This window comes from Haemaphysalis longicornis, unplaced genomic scaffold (genome assembly GCF_048455015.1).
Source record: "Haemaphysalis longicornis isolate Haplotype H1 unplaced genomic scaffold, Haemaphysalis longicornis Haplotype H1 scaffold_14, whole genome shotgun sequence".
NCBI classification, from domain to species: domain Eukaryota; kingdom Metazoa; phylum Arthropoda; class Arachnida; order Ixodida; family Ixodidae; genus Haemaphysalis; species Haemaphysalis longicornis.
Genome location: NW_027526245.1, coordinates 50,835,611 through 50,858,817, shown reverse-complemented (window position 1 = coordinate 50,858,817; position 23,207 = coordinate 50,835,611). Strand labels below are relative to the sequence as shown.

The 23,207-nt window shown below is 46.3% G+C and overlaps 1 long non-coding RNA gene across 1 annotated transcript in view; it reads right to left on the bottom strand.

Moving 5' to 3' along the window:
* Positions 1-22,635, bottom strand: part of LOC144165089 (uncharacterized) — a 37,977-nt gene extending 15,342 nt beyond the window's left edge. The window contains exon 1 of the long non-coding RNA XR_013321352.1: positions 22,500-22,635. This is a non-coding gene — a long non-coding RNA (uncharacterized LOC144165089). The remainder of the gene's footprint in view (positions 1-22,499) is intronic.
* Between the last annotated feature and the right edge of the window lie 572 nt (positions 22,636-23,207).

Here is a 23,207-nt window from a genome sequence, read left to right as displayed (position 1 = left end):
CTTCTCTCGAGCGCTACCCACAAAATTTGAATAATGTGGGATGTACAAAGCTGAAGCATTTTTAAAATGGTTGAAGTAAGTGAAGTTATCTAAAAATTCAGTGCCTGTAGAGGTACAGTAAAAATCTCGTTTCACTAATAAAAGTAAAGAAAATTGTCCTGAAGGCTGTCGTAGGACACAGTTTACACGAACTGTATCCACATCTAAATAAACCTCATGTATGATGGGATTCAAACCAATGTATGTCGCGTGGTAGGCCGATGCAGTTTCTGCATTACTATTTCACCTCAATATTTAACAGCAGTCCGCCTGGCACATTACCTTATTTCTGGCATCATTATCGCGTTGATACTTTTACTCCTATTGCAATATCCTACTTCCTATAGGCCCTGCAAGTCAGCAGGCAAGCCGAAATAGTGTCACTCACAGAGAGGAGGGTTTGACAATCCGTCTGGGCTTCTGCCGTTGGAAATAAAGCAATGACGCTGTGATCTGCCTGGAGGTCAAGGTAATGGTCAAAACTCGGCCCGCTGTCCCGCAACCTCAAGATCTGCCGTCTTTCCAGGGATCACCTGGCGAAAACTCAGAAGAGGGGCTGGGGAACGTGCAGTTGAGCAGGAATATCAACCGGTTGAGGGAGAAAAAACGCTTCGCCATTGGTTCTCTACTATGTCCACCTCGAAGATTTGACCCCAATTACGGTTTAAAACAAGGGGACATTCATCACGTCATGAATGAAATGTAAGATCAAATAATTGTCTACTTTCACGATCTTTCAGTTACAGCGGACCGAGAAGAACCTACTCAAGGCACACACAAACGAAGATGTCATGCAGCTTGAAATGAAGGACCTTTTCGTGTGGGTTGACGCTGAAGTTACAGAACAGAGGTGACACTTCGTAAGGCATCTCGTGGACCAAGAGCTTTGTGAGATAGGACAGTACTGACCGAGCTAAATTTCAACCTTACGCAAGCAGAATAACCAAGACCTTCGACAGGCGCTAGAAGTAACTCCGCCAGGTGAACACGTTGATGGGCAACCCTTGAAAGTCACTGTAGTCTCGAGAGATACAGCACAGGGGACAATATGCGCTGTAGATACTGATAAATTTAGGTAAGCTTTCCCAACGACACCCTATCCTCTAGTTGATTCCCTCACTTGGGTCAACCTGGAAGAAATGGAACAAGCACTGATGATTTCTATGCTAATTTTCAACCCCGTGACTCTCAACCTCAAGTTTACTTGGTTACTTTAAAGGGACCCTGCAACACTTGCCATGAACTACTAGTACTGTAGTTTGAGATAAAGTATATTGTCCCAGAATTCTGCTCCCGAAAGAATTATGAAAATCCGTTCACAATTAACGAAACTACGCGCGGTGAGAAATCGCGCATAATCGTTCCCTCTCAACTCGACCGCGGGCAACGCGTCGAAAGCTGCGCGCTCTCTCCCGGAGAGGGGGGCGGCTCGCGGCGTTCTCTTCGGCGGCCTTCGATATATCATATGCCGGGTAGTTTTCTTCTTTTCTCCGCAACGCGGAGGGGCCTATTTCCGGTCTGGTGCCACAAAAAAGCAGGCATGGGTGCCTGCTCGCAAGTGCGCGCTCGGGCTGGTAGGGCGTTTTTGAAGCAATAAACGTTTGTAGTCGAGTGGTCCCGTTGAAAAGGAAGTATTGAGCTCATCACTCAAACTCCGGGCGCACTCAAAACACAAAATAAACTTCAAAACTGTGCCTACAGGTTCAGGCATAGAAGAGGTTCGTACACAGCGATGACGACGACGGAAATGGGAGAATCTAGCCGCGAAGTTGACCAGTGACAGCCGATCGGGCAGCCATGGCCTATGTGACGTCCCTTAGGCCATGCATAATGAGGACAACTGAAGAGAGAGCGGTTTGTTTTTCCGCGTCTTTCACATCGATTTTCGCGCTCACCGCTTCACGTGCACGTGTAATATTGGGCTCAGGTATTCCTGGCAGTGTAATCTAAACGTCGCGCAGGTTTACTTGTACTGCTCAAAGAGTGTTGCAGGGTCCTTTAATTCACCCTCGTCAGACAGCAACTCGTGATAGAAGGCCCCGTGCTATCATCGCTCGTAACATGCCCGGGCCCTCATTGTGCATCAGAGGACGCCGAGGCAGATTGATATGCGGTAAACGCGTGATCACCGCCCACAATGCTAGCACTGCGGGGAACGCTGCAGAACTTAGTGGCAAAGATTGTGGCATTCAGTAACCAGGATTGTTGCCCACCGCACCCACTGTGCGTTCGAATTCCAAGCGAAGCTGACGAGGGTTAATTTATGTACATCTGTTTCTAATCTTCGCTCAAATGTATGCGCATCTTTTTTGTGTATGTGTTTTCATTTATTCTTTTGTCGCAGAACGTGTGGGGCCTAAACCGTTCTTGTTATTTCATTATTTGTTTCTCTGGCTTGAAATTGCATGCAAAAAGCTACCGCGCACTGATCTTCGCTCTGCCAATGTATCAGGGGTGTAGGCCTTGCTCAAGTCTGGAAAAATATTTTTTGCCTGCACCCTCGCTTCTCTGCTCCTTCTGCAAGTGTGTGGGGTTAAATAAACTTGAGAAACTTGCGAATACCTGGTCCACTGCAGCAGACACCTATCCATCATCAATTATTGACCTGTCGTCATCACACCCTGCACCAAGGTGCCAGAACAACGCTTTCACACGCGGAAAATCTGCCCACCCTCTGCAGGGAAAATAGAAGCAGTTTTTTCTGGAGACAAAATTCTCCAAGGGCGGGAAAGCGCATCTATAAAAAACCCAAAAACGTACCAAGGTCCACACCCCATGGCAGTTCTTCTGATCCACACCCAGGTGTGCTCATGATGCCAGCCTCCAACGTACGACACCTATACATCGAGACATGACGCGTGTGTGATTGTCCCTAGACATACATGAACACCACGGCAATGCTTCACAACCGATCGGGAGAACGCACCAGAGAAGGTACAAAGCCATCACACACTGAAACGTCGAAAACGACTACGTCCGACTTGCAGACATTGATTACGGTTTTGATTCAGTCTCACATATACACACGGGAGCGGACTACTGAGTAGAGTTTGGAGCACTTTCTATGAAGCTGGGGAGAATGGCAGCAGCTAGGAAGAACGCATATCTGCAGCAAAGCATGCCACGTGTCACACGAAGTGTAACGTGAACAATGCCATCTATCAAAAATGGCACCATGCTCGTTTTTTGGTTTTGTCATAGCTTCCACCTTCTCCAGCAAGCAACGTGGGGGCAATTAAGTCCTGCAGGCCAAGACAGACAAACAATGCCCAGAAGAGCTGGGTGCTCTAAGGATTGCTTATGAACAAGTTACTCTACGTCCATGGGAAAGCTGGATGAGTACCGCTACAGCCAAACACCACCCAAGATTCTGATCCTGAAACCAGTGCCATTGCAGGCTGTGACCAAAGCTGAAGTCTCAGCATGGCGTCTTATTCGTCGGAGGCGTTCTGCGCTTTGAACAAAGGAAGTTGGCCGTTCTGGTCACTAATTTTGCTGATAACTTCCCGCTTCAAACGAAGGCGCTGTGGGATCATTCCTGACCGAAATGCATAAGAAAAATCACGTGATTCCAGCCCTGCACATTGAACGCGAGCCATCGTTACGCTGCTACATGGAGTTTTTCTCCACTTCGAATATACTTCACGCGACCCACTAAAGCACCAAAATATTATGAAAGAAGTCACGCCCAACCTGCACGACAGTCACCTTATGTATTGTCGTTATATAAACGTGAGGATATTCGGAATCAAGATAAAGACATGCTCTCAGACGACATCATACAGCTGTTTACACGTGACCTGCACCGGCTCTTCTTCTGAAAATAGGCTCTGAGGTTCTTAATTGACAAAAAAATCCCCCGCATTTCCCCGAAGGGGAGTATGAGGCAGTGCGAAGCACGGGGTGATGCTATGAGGGGGAGTTTGTTGAAGTTTGGTGGCATTTTGCCCGTTAGTTACATTAACACCCCCTCGCGATCACGTTCGGCTTAACACGCCTCGTTTGTCCCTCTGCGGAAATCTTGGTGAATTAACGTGTATGTTCGAGAGGAGGAGCGCACCCCACCGCAGCGCACCGCAGCTGCGAAGCGCCGACCGGAGTGAAGGGAGAGGAGGCGCAGTCACGTGAGAGAATGCAGAACTAGCGGGTTTTTAGTATCACGTGTACACCACGCAGTTATCAAGCCGCTATAACGCCGCTGAGTCATTAACGCACGCCGCTGACGACGTAGTTTGAATGCGTTAAAGATATAAGGCGTGTTACTAACAGTGATATCAACGTCGCGTCTGTGGCTTAGTCGGTAGAGCGTCGCGCTGCGGCCGCAAAGTCCGCAGATCGAAACCTGGCGCCGGATGCTTTTTTTTAATAGTGTAGTGGCCTGGCTGGCGCGCCGAGAGAGGGTGTTGCGAGCTGGAGAGTAGTAAAGGGGCTTTAGGAGACTAGGCGAGGGGTGAGAGGAGGCGCTATGCGAGCGCGACGATTCAGGCTCGCTTAAGAAGTGCATTCGCACTTATTCTTGGCCAATCTCCCACGTGGGTATGTGCCATGTCAGCGGCCAGGCAGCGCGCGCCCATCTCCCCCCGTTGCTCGGGGTCGGGGTCGGGTCGCTTATAAAGTGCATTCGCACTTAAAAATCACAACAATACATATATTGTAAGCCCGAATCTTAGATGTCCCGTCATCAGAATATATCTCAGTATTATGACTGGCCAATACCGCCTTCGTGTTTCGTCGTCGTCGCTGCGTTGGGTGCGTCCATCATCATCTCATCGCTCGTCGCCTTTCTCGGACGAGCCATCATCGCCATCGTGGTTGATTCTGTTCTGGCCAGGCTACCGCTCGTCGAATAAACGTCGTCCTCCAAGTCTCCTAGCATTGCCTCTCAAGTGGTGGAGCGTGCGGTTTGATCCCTTGCCCTCCATCTCTGAGTGCACCCCTGGAGCTCCGTTCGGGTCGTCGCTTACCTCGAGAGGCCATGCCTATGACGGCGGAATCTGTCAGCGAAATCGGCAGCCGAACCGGTGGTGCGGGTTCAGCCGCTTTCCCACCTTACTTCGTAACCAGCCACCAGCGGGATCCGCCGATGTTCACTGGCCTTCCGGGTGAGGACGTCGAGGAGTGGCTTGATACCTTCGCACGCTTCAGCGCCTTTAACAGGTGGGACGACCACGCGAAGCTTCAAAACGTCTCGTGGTCCCTGGACAAAGCTGCCAGGACGTGGTGTCTGAACAATGAGAGGCAATGCTAGGAGACTTGGAGGACGACGTTTATTCGACGAGCCGTAGCCTGGCCAGAACAGGATCAACCACGATGGCGATGATGGCGCGTCCTAGAAAGACGACGAGCGATGAGATGATGATGGACGCACCCAATGCAGCGACGACGACGAAACACGAAGGCGGTATTGGCCAGTCATAATACTGAGCTATGGCCTGATGACGGGACATCTAGATTCGCGCTTACAATATCCCCAAAAATCCTTTGGTGACGTGTGCAGAAATAACTTCAGAATTCTTAGGTGAACAGTGTGTCTTTTGTGTGAGTCAGCTGTGTACCATCCAAAATCATGTTTTATTCTGTTGTTTGTAGTCTATTTGATTACTGCACTCTGCGTGTTACGTTTTACGAAGGTACTGTGCGACGTCTGATTTGACGTCTGTGAAACGTAGTGTTGCTGTTTTCAGTCTGTTTTGAAGTGCTGCCGCGATGGCCATTTATTTTAGCAGCTCTATTCCGCCGTTCCCTCGGTGGCCTCTTAACCAACACATTAGGCAGTTAACATTCAGCACATCCTGGATAAAGGTTTCCTAATACGGACTGATGATATGGTTGTGGGAATATTTTCTGGTGATAACGACAAGGAAACCTTTGGACTCTCCTAATTGTACATGTATTCTGTTTATCAGCTTTTCGAGAAGCTTGCAAAGGCCGCTTTTAATAACGATGCGTAGATAGCCCATGAGAGAAAATGGGTTTGACAAGCTCAGGGCTGCTCTCAGAGAAGGTCTCTGCTCTTCATGTAAGAACTCAGAATTGTAAGGAGTAGTTAGGCTATGGTTAATTCGGAAAGTCTCCTTGTCGGCATATATTTTGAGTTGCACAAAACTCTTCATTACTGGTCACGTGTTGAAAGCATCGTGAAATTGTGTTACCCTGGTCTTCAAGTGTGTTCGGTGTGATGACTAACAATGGGAAGCATTGGTCTGTGGTGCTTTTCGTTTGTGTATTTGTGTGCAGTTAGTTCTTGACGCTATATGAGTGTCATATCCCAAGTTTGTCTAGCTGCGCACAGGACATACGCTTACCAAAACCTTGGCCGCTAGAATTTGATCTTACACTACTACTTTCCTACGTTCCTTCAATATGGCCCTACACTCCTCCTTCCACCAAAGCCTGGTCGGTAAGTGAGGCGTAACGGAGGATACGGAGTGGACATTTCGAAGCCGTCGACGATATGCGCAGAGATGATTTAAGCCATACAGCGTACGTTTATCATGGGTGTGCAATGCAGTTTTGCCTGTTATAGAAGATGCACTGTTTGAGCTTTCACCTGCAAATGTTACTCAAATGGAGAAGTGGTGACGCCCATGTGGGTTTGTTATTGCAACACACTGCAGAGATACAAAACTATTCCCTAGACAAAAGCAAAGACAAAGTGGAAGTTTTGCGACGGATGTAAAGCCAATAAGGCTGTAAGACCCGAAGGTGTTAGGACTTCTTTAAAGTGGCGAATTCCGGTATCCACACAAAGATGCAGGGCTGTATTATGAACATTGAGGTCGCGTACTGCCACAAAATGTTCTGGTAACTGGTCTATCAAGGCCTCCAACTCCCAGCTCATTAGCAGTAATTAAGAGGCTTGTAACAGGAGCGCACTGTAATTTACGTACAAAACTATTTCTACAAATCACTGTGGCCTTCGAAACACTGTTCAACAAAAAGGACTCGGTGATATCGACTGTTTGAATATTTCTGTAGAATATTTATTTCACACGCGCCAGATTACGCCGGGTGTGGTCCCTGACAATTGCAGCAGTCGAAGTTTGTTGTGTTACCAGATTTCGTTGGATGACCATTTTGCTTCCTTTCGTGGCGGACGTGTTTAAACAAACCTGCGCGATTTCTTACATTTTCGTCAGGAAATCCGCAATGTAAGTTCTAATTTTTCCCGCTTCTCTTTGATAAAATTCCAGAGCACCTTTGTACCAAAGTCGAATCCTCAAGTATATAAATTTTGACTGATGGAAACGTTTTCTTTTTTTTTTGATGCAATGGCTGGCCGCGTTCAGTGACACTTGGTTTCAAAACAAGTAAATCAAGCATAGCTAAATCCCGCGACAAGTTGGCCTCTTAAAGACCATACGCTTTTCAGGGTGCTGTTCCGATAAAAGTTAAATCAGCTGGGTATCCGCACTTTGTGTAAAGTTACAGTCAACGCCTCATTTCAGCAGAACAGTCCCTGTAGCCAAAACCGGCGGAGCCGGCGTTCGAAAACCGCAATATAAGCCATTAAGTAAGTCACCTGCGTTGTTTGAAAACAGAAACAATATGAAAAAACCCCCGTAAAAACAAGACGTGGTAACACTAAATGCCGATATATTAGGAGCGTTCTTCTATAAGCCATGTAACAAACCGTAACAACGTCAACTCTGACCGGCCGAGCCTTGGATAGGTTTCAGAAAAAACTTTAGTAAATGCAGAGCATTGGGGGTCGTTAACGCCGCGTAAAGTCGCGTTAGGGTGGGTAGCTGGGTCGTAGTTGCGTTGGTTTGGCGTAGAGAGAGGAGAGTAAAGTCGCGTTAGGGTGGAGCGAGCGTCAACCAAGGAAGGAAGGAGAAACGCAGTGACTGAAGCACGAGTGCCCGCTTGCCGCTTTATATTTGCAGCGCACGCAGTAGAGGGAGAGCAGTACGGAAGGGAGAGCGCGCATGCGCAAGCAGCGCGTGCCCTTTTACGCCCCACCGCGCTGCTATCACGCATCTGTTACGCCGAGACCGCGACGGAGCGAACGCGGTGACTACGACGCATGCGCGAGCCAGCTGCTGTTGAGAGAGAGGAGGGATGGAGGAGATGCGCACCTGCTGCGGACGCGGATCTGTGGACGCCGTCCGACGCAGGAAGAGGCGAGGCTAAGAAATGCTATGCATTTAAAAATACTATCTGTTGGGTTATCACGATAGATTGTTCGAAAAGCTAAAGAACAGCTACCCTAACATCGGACACTCAGCTACGGAAGGAACACGTCAAAATTATTTCGGTGCAATGTCGCAACCGCCATGCCCATGCCGAGCTTGTAGAACCGTAACAATCGGGGGTGACGCAGGTAACATTGCTAAAATTAGAATAGCTGCACAACCCCTAGCTGAAGAAAAAAGTACAACCACTTGCTGTTATTGCCGGAGCGAGTGCTATTCATTCATGTATTTTGATTTTATGTGAGAATAAGAAAATAAAGTTTTAGAACGCCGGCCGCTCTCCCAAGGCTTCTATGATGATGATGACTGGAAGTTATGGCGCAAGGCCAACTGGAGAAAATAGCGCCAAAACAGTGGTTATTATGAAGGATGAAGGTTTATACATTAAAATAACTCAACAAGAACGAAAGTGTAATAATTAAAATAAAATGTAGATGACTGGTGTAGAAGGCCAGGTTAGGATTATGCGTGGTATAAAATTAGCTTTAAAAATTTTCTTTTGCTTATATTTGAAAGGCACGCTGGACTGAAAGCATTGGATCGTCAGAGGGGAAAAGGGCTGGGTGTAATGGAATGTGTAGTCTGTGCAGTTGTAGGAAGTGTTTCCGTCGTGTTGTGTGGAGTGCTTTACCCTAAATCAGTTTTTAAACTACAGATAGGGCATCTTCGCACCTGCTAGGTAGAAGGGGGCGCGGGTTGAAGACCCCGTGAGCAGATACGAGTGCCTTGCATGTGTTCCCTTTCGGTAGCTTAGCAAAGGCAACTTCTGTGTTTCTGTTGCGTGTGTCAGTGGTGTATGGCCCCAAGTGTGGTTTTACTACGTGAAATGTGTTGTCTGCCTGTCCACTCCAGTGTGTTTGCCACGTTTTTGAAGTTGTTTTCGGATGTGTCGCTTGATGTCAGTGTATGAAACTGTTGTTATCACAACTGTCGTACTAAGTGCAGCAGCAGAGGCCATTTGACCTGCGGTCTCATTACCCTGCGATTCCAGAGTGACCTGGCACCCAGCACACGGTCACTTCGAGACCTAACGCATATAAAGACATACTGGTTCCAATCAGAAGATTGACTACGCGGTTTTCAGAAGTTTTCCGCTGAGATTATCCGGATGACACCTTATGAATCAGTATACATTACGGAGGGTGGAATTTTAGTTTGGAGGATATGGTTCATGACAAGTAGTATACCGTGAGCCTCGGCCGTAAATATACTAGTATACACATTCATGGGTTTACTAATACTAAAGCTGGGATCATGTGCAGCACACTACACAGTGGTAGACGTTTTTGATGTTTCAGTAAAAATCTTGCACACTTGTATTTGCACTGAACAGACAAGAAGTGTTGCAGGATCGCACTTCTCGGCACTGGGTTTTTGTTGACATGTATCAAAAATAAGTTACATGGCATAGGACGAAGATGCCATGGTTCTATAAAATTAGTAACAGTCGGTTTTATTGTATTTTAAAAGGAGAGTGGGAGTTCTGGTGCTTTTTCTCTAGCTCTGTATGAGAACGGAGGAGAAATAAACGGGTTAAAATGAGCTGGGGTATAGATGTATCAAAAATGACTCATTTAAAAGGATCGTAAGGCATTGATAAGATTTTAAAAGAATGAAGAAGGTCCAAGTATTTTCGCCGGCGTTCTAGGCTCCACTTGTTATATTTTACAAGAAGGATTTCAACTGGGCTAGTACGGAAAGCCCCATATGCAAAACGGAGCCCAAGGTGCAACACTCAGTCTCGCATTTTCAGAGACGTTTTAGTCGCTGACGCATAGGCAACACTGCCATAGTCCAGCCGGGATCCTATCATGGCATTATACAGACGTTCCAGAAGTTCTTGATCAGCACCGTAGGATTGGTGTCACTGCACTTTTGGAATGTTTATTGTTTTAGGAATTTGTGTTTCAGCTGTTTCATGTGAGGGATAAATATGAGTTTACTATCGAATATTAGGCATGAAACTTCTGTTCACCTACCATAGAAATTATTGCATCCTTAATACAGATACCAGGGCACGCGTGAATCCCGCGCTTCCGGGAGCACACAACACAAGGACTTTTTACGGGGTTCCGTTTAAAACCTTTTGTGTCCGCCCAGCCAGCAAGGTCAAGTCTCCTACACTGCAAGTCTCCTACAAGTCTAGTCTCCTACAAGTCAAGTTTCCTACACTGCAACATAAGAAGCCTAAACAAAAATTATGACTTGCTACTTTCCCTTCTAACACGTCAAAATTTACAGTAAGACATCATAGCTCTATCAGAAACTTGGTTGAAAGATAAAGAGTTTATTAATTTGCCAAACTACTCGTTTGTATCACTTCCTAGAAAAGCGGATGCTAGAGGCGGTGGAGTTGCTCTCTACCTATCCACACAAATTCGCTACAAAAAACTCAGCTTAACCGAAACACGCTTCGGGGAACATGAAATGTTGTTCGTTGAATTAGAAAATAAAATTTCTGTTGGCGTAGTCTACAGGCCACCAGGGTCTCAAGTTCAGACTTTTATGTCAAAGATGGAGGACGTTTTACAATACTTTGCTAACAATAGCTGTAAAGCTATCATTTGCGGTGACTTCAACCTAAACACGGCCAATTACATGAACACTGAGTACCAAACGTTGCTGTCATGCTATGGCTTCCAAAACCATATAGTAAACCCCACGAGAGTATCTGCAAATACGTCTTCCATAATTGACCATATACTATCAAACTACGATGACAACTGTGTCGAGGCAGGAGTAATCACAGAGAATATTACCGATCACTATCCGACATTTTTGTTGGCAACGGTTGAATATCGCAAAATGGAAAATCAACAGACGCAATTGTTGGAACGATGGGATTATAAAAAAAACAAGCCAGGGTTTAAAAGACCAAGACTTCTCATCGGTTTGTGAAGCAGATGCCAACATAGCTTACGATAGATTCTCGAAATTGCTTTTGTCAGCCTGTGTTAAATTTAAGACCTATTCCCGCCGAGCGACATACTTTTCGGTTCCCGTTTGCCCGTGGATGACGGATAACATTATCAGTGTTATCAAGCGCAAAGAGCACTGGCGGAACAAGATGAAAGAAAATAAAGACAACCCTTACTATCAGGCACAATATCGGTCAGCGCGCAACTTATCACTTGCCCTCATGCGCAAAAGAAAAAAAGAGTACTACAACAACCTGGTCCTTAAAGCAAATGGAAATTCCAAAGAAATCTGGCGTATAATCAACTCTGTAACAAAATCGCAGCAAAAATGCAACACTCTGCCAGATTTCAGGATATTAAACTGCAGTCAGGATGGGGTCGCGGAAATGTTTAACGATTTCTTTATTAATCTAGCAAAGTACCCCCCTACCAGTAAGTGTGATGAAACCGAGCCTATCTTACCTCTCCCGCAACCCAACTCATTCGTATTTAGTGAGATAACAATAATGGAAGTTATAAACACGGCAAGACAGATGAAATCAAATAAGGCTATGGGACATGACGCAATTCCTGTTAAAATTATCAAAGACAACATTGAAATCCTTGCGCCAGCGTTAACAGCAATGTTTAATCAGGCATTTCTTTCTGGAACCTACCCAGCACAGTTGAAAATTGGAAGGGTTGTGCCCATCTATAAAGGAGATGATCCTAATGACCTGGCTAATTACCGTCCCATAACAATTTTGTCCTGCATCAACAATCTATTTGAGAAACTAATAGCGAAGCGTGTAATGAACTTCCTGGAAACATTTAGCATATTAACGGAACACCAACACGGTTTCAGGAATAAATACTCAGCTAGTACTGCGGTTAACGCGGTTACAGAAACAGTTAATCAGGCCCTTAACGGTAATAACATTTAGTTGGTATATTTCTAGATATCAGAAAAGCGTTTGATTCCGTGAACCATACCATACCACTACAAAAACTAGAACGCTACGGATTTCGAGGTCCAGCTATTAACTTTTTCCGCAGTTATCTCTCCGACCGGAAATAATTTGTCCAAATTGCATTTAGTAAATCATCACTCAAAGACGTCAAAATGGGCGTGCCTCAAGGCTCTGTATTAGGCCCCATTCTTTTTTCTCTTTACATTAATGACCTTGTACGCTCGCTAAAACACTCCAATGCTGTTCTGTACGCGGACGATACGGCCCTTATGATACCTAGTCCATCCTATCAAGAAGCAGAGTCGCTCGCTAATCAGGAACTCCGAAACATCTTAAGCTGGTTTAAAGCTAATAAGCTCGAATTATACACTAAAAAAACCAAGTTTATAGTATTCGCATCGAACCGAAAAGTACAGACCGGCCTATGCAGCTTAAACCTCGGAGAAACAACAATAGGACAGGTTACAACCCATAAATACTTAGGTATAACTCTAGACTCGTCTTTGCACTGGGCCCCACATATAGAACAACTAACAAAGAAATTAGCATTTGGCTGTTTCACACTGGTTAAGGCACGCAAACATTTTTCTCCGCACGTTTTACGCCTCATTTACTTTGCCGTGTTTCACAGCCATATGACGCATTGCATAGAGTCATGGGGGTTCACGTACGCGTCGTACTGCAAATCACTGTGTGTAATTCAAAAAAAGAGCCATTAGAATATTAGCCGGAGCGCCGAGGAATCAGCCATCAGCTACGCTCTTCGCTGAGTTTAACATATTACCATTTGGTAGAGTCAGGGACTATAATACTGCTGTTATTATCCACAAAATACTTACCACAAACAATCCGTACCACTCGTCAATGCTAATTTCACCCAAGCGAGATACAAGGCATGCTGATCACAAAAATCTTAACCTACCAATAGTGCATAATGTATATGTTCAGCGCCTCTTGTCCTTCATGGGAGAAAAAATATGGAATAGCATACCAAACTCCATCAAAACAATACCAAATATGTTGCCGTCCCTAAAACATTACTTCTGAATTCAAGTACAATAAACCAGAATCGTTAACTTGAATGTAAGAAACACAAATGTACAAACACTAAACAATGTAACTTGCTGCCAATTATTTTACTGTGTGCGACAATCAACCATTTTTGCCCAGGATTGTATTTTTGAAAATATTTCTGTAATGGATCCAATACTAGCCGTACAGGCTATGGATCCAGGTGCCTTATCAACATGTTTTTGTGATGTTTTTCGATGAAATAAACTACTTTCTTCTTCTTCTTAAGCTTGGTCACCCCAAGCTGGAGTTGGCGCTCACATATGGAGAAGTTCTAAGACGTAAAAGATATTTAAACATAACCTACATATATAAAAAAGGAATTGTTGGTGGCAATGCCTTCCGGAGTGAAATCATCTTAACAATGAATAGCGTACAGCTCAATACACCGCCTTGAGGGACACCACTTTTCTGCATATTTATACTGGAAGGTGCACTGCCAAACCTCAGTCGAAAGATTCTTTCCGACATGTAGCTAGTGATGGTGTTCAGCATGTTTTCTGAAACACCCAAGGACTTCCGGTCACTTATGGTGAAGTACCACCAGGTCATGTGATAGGCCTTTTCCATATCGACTACGACTGTTATGCAAAACTGGTTATGGATGAAGGCACCTTTTACATACGATTCCAATGGAACCACTTGATCGTTGGTGGATCTCCCCGCCCTGAAGCCAGCCTGGAAGCTCTCAAAAAGACCATTGTACTCTAAGAATTACACGAGTCCACTATTGATCATCTTCTCGAGTAGCATACACAGGCAGCTTGTCAGGGCGATGGGACGATACCTTGCGGCAGAGGAAGGCTCCTTCTCCTCTTTCAGAAAGGCCACAACGATGGCCTCCCCCCAAGACCTTGGAAGGCGCCCCTAAAGAAATATTTTGTTGTAGAGGTGGACGGTTTCAAGTGTGTCTGCGGGTAAGCGTTTCATCATAGGGTATGTACTGTTGTCGGCGCTCGGAGCTGAAGGCTTACAAGTACTGAGTGCTATCTTCAGCTCAAGAAGTGAGAAGGGGGAATTATAAGATGAGGTCGACTTATTACTATCGCGCAAGGACGACTTTTCGTAGAATGTTTTGTGTTTTATGAACGTGTTGATATAGAATGCTGAACTGGACACATGTTGAAAGTGACGTGCGAGTGTGTTAGCCTGGCCTTTCAATGTGTCCCCTGTTGTACTAACCAGGGGCACGCTGTGTGTCGGTTGTCCTTTTAGCTCAGGTATTCGTGTCCAGACTTCGTGTGCATCCGTGTATAAATTGATGGAAGTGAGGAAGGTGCGCCAACTCCCCTTTTTCGCCTCACGACGCACTCGCTTCCCTTTGCCTGTTTGCCTGTTTAAAATACTGTTTAAAAGTCTTTGCCTGTTTAAAAGAACTGAGATTATGTGACCCCCGCCTACAGTCCTCACTCCACCATGGCCTCCTTTCGTTGCGAGGGGTACATGAGGCGTGGGTAATGGACTTTTCAGCGGCATCGAGGATGTGCGCCGTTATGCGTTGGGCTGCTTCCTCTACGTGTAGGTGTTTTACAGGCGTGTGGTGCAGTTTAGATATTTCTGTAAATGTATTCCACTTTGCTCTTGCTTTATTGAACCTCTTATGGAAAGATGGACTGCTTGGGGCTGTACCTCTATATGTTAGTGAAGTGAGGAAATGGTGAATACTATATGGGTCTGTGCCAGCACCCCACTCAAGACAAGCTAAGAGAACTGCGGAACTAATGGCCAAGTCAAGGTATGAGTATGTGTTGTGTCCTCTATTGTGGTATGTGGGTTTGTTTTTGTTGAACAGGCATGTTCCTGATGATGTAAGAAATTTCTTGATTGGGCGACCTCGAGCATCCGTGCGGGACGAGCATTCTGGTTGCCAATAAGCATAAAAGATTGGGGTAGCTGATCTACAAGGCCCTCGAAATAGGAGCTCCAAAGCAAGAAATCAGGAGGAATGTAGATAGAACATACTCTAATTACGCAAATGAAGTTAATGGTTCTATTGGCGACAGCCTCAAGGGCAGTCTGCAATTAGATGGTGCGATACACCAACGATTTCCGGGCAATGATGCTCACACCACCTGAAGGTCTACCACCACCATCCCTGTCCTTCCTAAATACCTTGTAACTATTCAAGAACTTTGTGTGTTTTGAGTTTCGATGTGTTTCTTGGAGACACATTACACTTGGATAATTGGAGTGCAGTATCTTGTATACGTATCAAGGTTTTTAAGAAGGTCTCTGGAGTTCCATTGATTTAGGTTTTCTCTTCCCAGTACTGCGAGTGGTAATGCGCGCGTGCCTCTCTTTTTCCCGCGTGGAAGGTCGGGTGCATGTTTCTAGACAAACACACCGTGTATGTGGATGAGACGGTACCCCGAAAAAGCAGCCTTTGCAATTGCACGCATTGCCTCCGCCACAGAACCGCAACCAGCAAATAAAGCCTCCATCTGTACGGCAAACCCCACCACTGCAGAACAAACAGCCCTGGCTCTCTCCATAACCAAGACGCCAACACCGACCGTCGTGCTATCGGATTCACAGCAGGCGCTTCGCAACTATGAGAAGGGCAACATCTGAGCCTCGGCACTAAACATTCTTCTTAAAAAACCTCCCGACCAGCCCGTGATGTTTCTGTGGACCCCGGCTCACACTGGCGTGTGAGCCGGGGTAATATTGCTCGGGCCTGCTAATCAGCAGGCCCAAGTATTAATACCCCGGGCGAGCACTCCTCTTGGTCTTACGCGTGGAGCAGTCGACGTCACTGGGTACGCCCTCCCCACATACCGAGACATCACACAACACTACCGCCTCACCCGCAGAACACTACCCCCACCCAACGCCGAACTTACGATAGAGGAAGCACAGATGCGGCGCACACTACAAATCCACTCCTTCCCCCATCGCACGCAAAACAGCACTCTCACCCACACCTCTTCCTCTCCGCAGAGTGCCCGAGATGCCGCAACCTCGACACGCTGTACCACTCCTTATGCGAGTGCCCCGCGGACCCCTACGCCCCCTTCCCCACCCCCACCCACTGAGAGCTGGCCTTGGGTAGCTCTTGCCTCGTGGATCAACGGACCCTGACGCAACGGGCACTACAGGTCGCTTCGGCCATTTGGGCTGAGGCCACCCCCCAATCTGAACCCGGTGACTCACCAATAACTTGTTTTTCTCTCTCTCTCTCTCTTCCCAGTATTGAGTGTGAGAGCTACTGGCGTGCGTATGTTTATGCATCGTCTTTCGGGGCTGTGACTCTCGGCTTTTTTGGCTTGCCGGGTGTGTTTCGAGCAGGAACGCGTTCCTCGCGGTGCACCGCACACAAGTACAGTCCGAAGTTTCATCCTCGAATGTCCTCGGAGTGCCTGTGTGATCACGCTGCTTGGACCGCGCACCCTTTTTGGTGCGCGTTTCTGTGCCCGCAGTCACCGAGGGTTTCAGGAATGCCTTGCATGGCACAGGTGGTGCGTTGCGTGTGGGGGCGGCCGCTGGTTCCCCCGTCTCTATTTCCTCTGTGCCCTCGCATGTGGTTTGGGACAGTGGAGCGGAAGTGGATGCTGCAGCATCACTCCCACAAGACGCGGTTTTCTCCACATCTGCTGGCTCAGCGAGCGGTGTGGAGACGGGTTGGGGGGAGGAGGGACAAAGTCTGACTCGCAGTACTGTGTCCCCACCGAAGCCAGACGCCACTCCTCCCCCGTGCCAACTGCGTCGGCGCACCTGCCGAGAGGGAAAGAGGCGAACCTCTTCCGTGCCTCCGGGAAGGTGATGTTGATTTTCCTTTCGAGTGGAACTTTTCGCATCGCCTGGAGTAGGCCGCATGTTGCACGTTACAGTTTTTGCACGTTTTTGCACGTTACAAAACTATTGCACGTTACAGTTTTCAGACGGGTTGTCGTGCTGGGCGCATTTCGTGCAGGTAAGTAGGACGCGACAGGAGTTTTTGCCGTGGCCGAATAGTTGGCACTGGAAACAGCACAATGGGTTCGGGTGGTAAGGCCGTACTGGTCATCGAATGAAACCTGCATTGATGAATTCCGGAAGGCTCCACCTGTCAAAGGTTAATTTGAGGTGCTTTGTGGGTATTTGTTCATCGTCCCTTCGTATTGTTATTTGCCTGACCGCTGAAACGCCCTGGCTACAAAGGCCCTCCAGCAAGTCGGCTTCATGTTTATTCAGTAGGTCAACTACGGAGACAACCGCCTAGCTGCGACGGGGCGTGACTCGGATGACCAGATCGGCGATGCGGGTTTGAGCAAGACGTTTACCGGCCTGATTCTGGCTACTGACCTCGACAAGAATTTCAACGGTTCGATATTTTTCCCTTATACGACTCTACAACGACACCCTCTAGAAACTATGAAACAAGAAATACCGATTGTGAAGCAAGAGGATCTGAGTGGTCTACCGATTCTATCACCATGAAGCCAGGGTGGTTCTGTTTCAGAGGACTCAAGTTCGGAAGTGGTGGAAAAAAAACTTCGGTGCAGCCCCTTTTCGGGTCCGATGACATTTGGAGGGGGGCTAAGACAACACCATAAGCTAGAGTATAAAAGCAGGGGACGGGGGTGCTTTCTTCAGAAACCTTACCCTGATAGCTTGAGATGTCCCGGAGCTCCCTGCCTGGCCACAGACAGGGAGGCTATCCGCCTGGGCTCATACGGCCGCCGTTTGTGTTTTCTGCGCTTCACCCTAAAACTCCAAGCCACGGTAAAGAACAGCGTGACTATGAGGGATCGGGGACCACGGTGTCGCCAATACCGTCACCAAGATTGCTCTTAGTGCCCCGTGCGGGGCCCAAGGGTTCCACATTTAAGGGATCACGTAGTTGCTAAGTTTCACGCAGATGTGTATAAAAGGTCACCGCTGTGCCCTAAACAGTTTGTCGGCCTAGAATGGTTTTTCAGAAATGGCCAGAAAGGACAACTTCAGCGGTTTTTCTAGACAGCTAACCTTCAAACTAGCCATTTACCGAAGCTATACAATTGAGTACAGCTATGACTCGCTTTTCCAACGACCAGGCGTCAGGGGATCTCTCATCAGCCTCAGCTTATTAGTTCCGCACCGCATGTATAAAAAAGCAAAACCGAGAAACTCCGGCTCAGCGCACTAGCACTTCACACGTTAGCTGCACGTATTCCATGGGAAACTTCTCTGGCGTTCTCTTTTTCGTCTAGCTCTCTGCCGTACCAATGCAGGCATGGAATGCTGCTAGCTTCGGAAGTAACCACTGTCTCGTATACCTAAGAGGCTACATTTGGAAGGTTCATTCATGCCAGGAAGGCTCTTAAGGACACAAACACTCTCTCACCAGAAAATGATGCGGGCGACCTGGTGGAGGAGATGGCCGGATTTTTTCAAAACTAATCAACTGGCAGGGTTACCTGATTGCGCTATTAATACACAAATTAGAATACTTTCTGTTTTAGTTGGCGTCAAAACTTTTTGGGGGGCTTTGTGTCTAATTTTGGGCTACATGGAATCGAGAACTACCACTTCCCCCTCCACCACAATGCGTCTCCTCCGAACTGGTGGCAGATGGGGCGCACGCCACACCGATTTGCCGGCGTTTGTGCCAGTTTTCCACATCAAGACATTCCACGCGCTAACAGTAAGAGCAAAAGCAAAGATCAGGCGCGTTCCTCTTCCTCCCAAAACGTGGCATTTCTGAGTAAAGGCCTTACGGCGGAGGACATCCTTTGGCCGAAGGGAGCCCGACGCGGAGCAACGTGCTTCGCAAAGGCGATCGAATGATCTTCTTTTGTTACCGAACTGGGAGGCTCGAGTTCATGTCTTCGTCTCCTAGGGGAAGAGGAAGGGAGCCCATTACTCTAAAACTCACTTGTCTAATATATGGAAACAGACAATGAAACTTCCAGCGACACACCTGATGTGAGAAAACCGGAACAAGGGGATGGAAGACCCGCCTAATGCTCTTTCTTTCAAACCATCAGTATTCGGTTAGCTTCACAAACTCGGCCTAATACGTAAATCCGAGGGCCGACTAAACTCTACCCTATAAAACAAAAAAAGCAGCAGGGAGTCGCAGTTTCTTCGCCGAAGCTTCTATACGGCCCTTTTTTTCCAAACCTGAGTTTAGGTCCAGAAAGCGACACGCGTCTTGTGCAGTTTGTTTGTTTCAAACTCTCGGATATCGTAGGTGTCGAAATGTTCGCTCTAAAAAAATTACGGATAATACGAAGCGCGGACCTGAAAACACGGCGGTTTCGTGAAAACCCGGCGGTTTCGTATCGAAACGCCACCATTGAAAGTTTACCTTTGCAACATTCAACGCATTCTGCCTTAGCGGTATTAGTAGAATAGCTCTAAGGCGTTAAATGAGATAATATAGGGAGGGGCAAAAAATCCTGGAGAGAAGGCTCCATTGAGCTCACTAGTGGGCATATTTTCTGGTACAGTGGATCACAAGAGAATAAAGAATACATGGTGCGATTTTTATTTCAGAACGAAATGGTAGGATTTGTGGAGACTTTTTTCAGCATTTTCGAGGGAATGGAAGTGATTGTGATCAAGCTAAACAAGCGGTACGTACTAGGGATAGTACATGCCTATGCGCCAACAAACATCTATGATGATGAAGCTGTAGAGAGCTGCTATGAGGATGTCAAATCAGTAATGAGGAGGGTAACAAGACCGTTCCCTGTCATGGTGGGAGATTTTAACGCTAAGGTAAGTAAGAAGCAAAAGGACGAAAGGTCAGTGGGAAACGTCCGAATAGACAACGATCGCAACAGTCATGCACGTACACTGATGGATTTTTCAGAGGGAAGTAACCTTAGGTTAATGGACACGTTCCTTAAGAAGCGAAAGAATAGGAAATGAACATGAAAAAGTCCAAATAGAACAGCAAGCGACATTTACTTTAGATTAGGTGACAACCCAGGTATTTTAGTAGAATTAAAGGGCAAAGTAAGATTCGGGACAGCCATCATAGGATGGTTAAATGCAAGGTAAGGCTGAATATCAAAACTGATGAAAACTAAAAAAACCCGTATGGAGTGAGACAGAGCCACCTAGCAGCCAGTAAAATACCTCTTCAAAACTAATTCGGGCTTGTGTACGAACAGAACCAGGTCAGCATAGACAGGATAAACGACAACTTAAGGTCGGCCTTGCGTGAATGAGCAGCCACTGCGAGATAAGGCAAAAGTAGGGAACCAACTAAGAAAACGAAGAAACTAATTTGCAAACGTAATGACATGAAAGTGTGAAGTACTGTAGAACATATTGAATTACCCATGCAGTTAAAATAATTAAACTAAGCAAAACAGGCGCCATTCGTGAATATAGCATGCTAGTGATCGAGGAAACGCTGCAAGTACGGGAAGCATGAACGCAACTAAGAGAACGCTAGCCATAGGTAAAGACAGGATGTACGCACTCAGTGATGAGCAGGGTAACATTACTTACATGTTGTACGAGATAATAAATGTAGGAGAAAGATTCCACACGAGGCTAGAGCCTAGCGATGCTAAACCAGGGGAACTACTGACAGTACAAGCTCAACTTACGATATCCTCCAGTAACTAAATGGGAAGGTAGAAAAGCTCTCCAAGCCATAAAAATAGGAAAGGCAGCAGGTGGCAATGGCGTAACCAGTGATTGTTTGAACGAGAAAGAAGATATTGTTTGGAAAGCCTTGCTCTACCATATTCCGAATGCTTGATATTTCAAAAAGTACCCACAGCACGAAAACACCACAAAAATCTCTCCGAATCAACATGCGCATGTCAGCGACATCTAGCATTAAAACCTGTCCGCCTACTACCAGTTATTTGCAATGTTTACAAAAGTTACGGTCACCCGCATACTCTACAGCCTAGATTCCAAACAACCCTGACAGAAGGCAGGTGGTAGAAAAGGGCCCTTAACCATGGGTAAGATTCATAGTGTCCGCTTTTCTGACGGAGGCGAATAGCAAAAACGCTTGCGTGAGCGAGATTTCGGCGCCCGTTAAAGATCTCCACGTGCTCAAAATTAATTCGTAGCTCCGCCATACGGCACGCCTAAACGCCTGCGTTGCGTCGGCTCGTTAGACACTACAATCAATCAATCAATCAATCAATCAATCAATCAATCAATCAATCAATCAATCAATCAATCAATCAATCAATCAATCAATCAATCCATGGTGTCAATCATGTGATATAAAAATTCGCACAATACACTAGACCTTTTTTCATGGCATTTATAGATTGCGAGACAGCGTTTGATTCTGTACACACCACAGCGGCGCTACAGGCACCAAAAGAACAGGGAATTGAGGAAGTCTCCGCACTTCTGGGACCCAGTTCTGAGGAATAGATGGGCAGGCTCACACTCTACAAGCAAAGTGACAAATTTGCGATCGGAAGGAAGGAAGAGAAGGAGATATCATGTTGCCATAAATAGTTCCGCCATGCCTGGAACCGGTATTTATAAATACTGACTGGGAAAACAGGATTAGCATAAACTAGGAATACTTGAGTACTTTGAGGCATGCTTCAATTTCGGACATGGAACAAAAAAGGTGCGGAATAACTCAGGGACAGAAAACGAGCTACCAGGATAAAAAAAAACAACTAGAATAGAAGATATCATAGTAGAAAAAAAGAAGAAAAGTACGTGGGTTGGCTGTGCATAAGACGAACAGTCAGCCAGTAGACAATAAGGGTAACAGAGTGGGTACCCAGAGTTGTTTGTGGAAGTAGGGGGCGGCCATTACCCCATGCAAGGAAGAAATAAAAAAAATATGGTGGTTAAACTGTGAACTCGAGCAGCGTAGGACAGACAGAAGCGGTTGTGGGCCAATGAGAGAGGCCTTCGTTCTACATCTGTACCTGAATAAGCCGATGAATACGATCATTTTGTGGCACTTTGTCAAGGGGAATCAACCCGTTCACTAGTTGTAAGCATGCACAAAGCAGTGGCAAGGAAAACAGCGCCACCACTTAGGAATGTATGGTCGCCGAGTGCAGCACATAAATTTTGAATTCAGTTGAATGTTATGTTACCTTTCCTATTATTCTAAATGTTATTTTATTGCATCCTAACAGCCGTTACTGCTAAAGAACTGTCATGATCCATGATTTTAGTAATTTGGCTTCCATCTAATCATTGGACATGGCTCTGCGATCCGACCCAGAAAGCTTTTAGGGGCTACTTTTGGATGCGACCTTGATGTCCATATCTAACATTCGGTTCTGGATGGGTTGTTTCGTGGTCAGTTGTAGGCTGTGACCTTGAAAAACTCTTCGGTTATTCTTTTTCTTTCTGTGTGGTATATATTTTTTAATATTTCCCTCACGAAACTTCACATCAGCAGTACTGACTGTGAGGCAACAGGGCGTGCTGTTTGGAGATTCAGTCACAAGGAAGCCTAACGTATTTTACGTATTATGTAAACTGTTCGCTGGTAGAGGAGTAAATAAGACACCATGTGACTCCTCTTTCGTGCCGGATATGGTTTCTGGAAGAGGTTGAAATTGTTATGTCCCATAGCAAAAAGTTAGGGGAATGAATATACATAGTCCAATAAAATTACGCAGTTGCACAGAAAGATTCTAGTGCTCTTTGCCTGTTTAAAATACAGCGACAGCATAGCACGTTCCTAACTGGGGCTGAGAGAGCCAGTGTTTCGACACTTCGCGGGTGATATTTGCAGCTAATCTTCAGGGACCCGCTTGCGGCACCATAAATAATGCAGGTGCGCCATGCGGCATTGCTAGCTTTGAAGAGGTAGTAAATAAACCAGTGTACAGTTCATGTTCAGTGGATTGAGTGCTGCGTCTTCACCCTTTAAGCTATAACTATCAGCACTACTATTTGTTGTAACAGTTCAACTAGATTAATCATCTGGAATAGAATTCCACGGCTGGTTACGCAGTTAAAAAACTTTTCTCGCTAAGATTTCCCGTCGCGGAAATTGACAAAAAGGGCAAACCGGTAAGCCGCTCAAACTAAATAAGATACTCGCGCGGGGCCAGGCTCTGGTAATAAACACAAACAACCCATGCTCCCTGCAACTATAAATACGATGA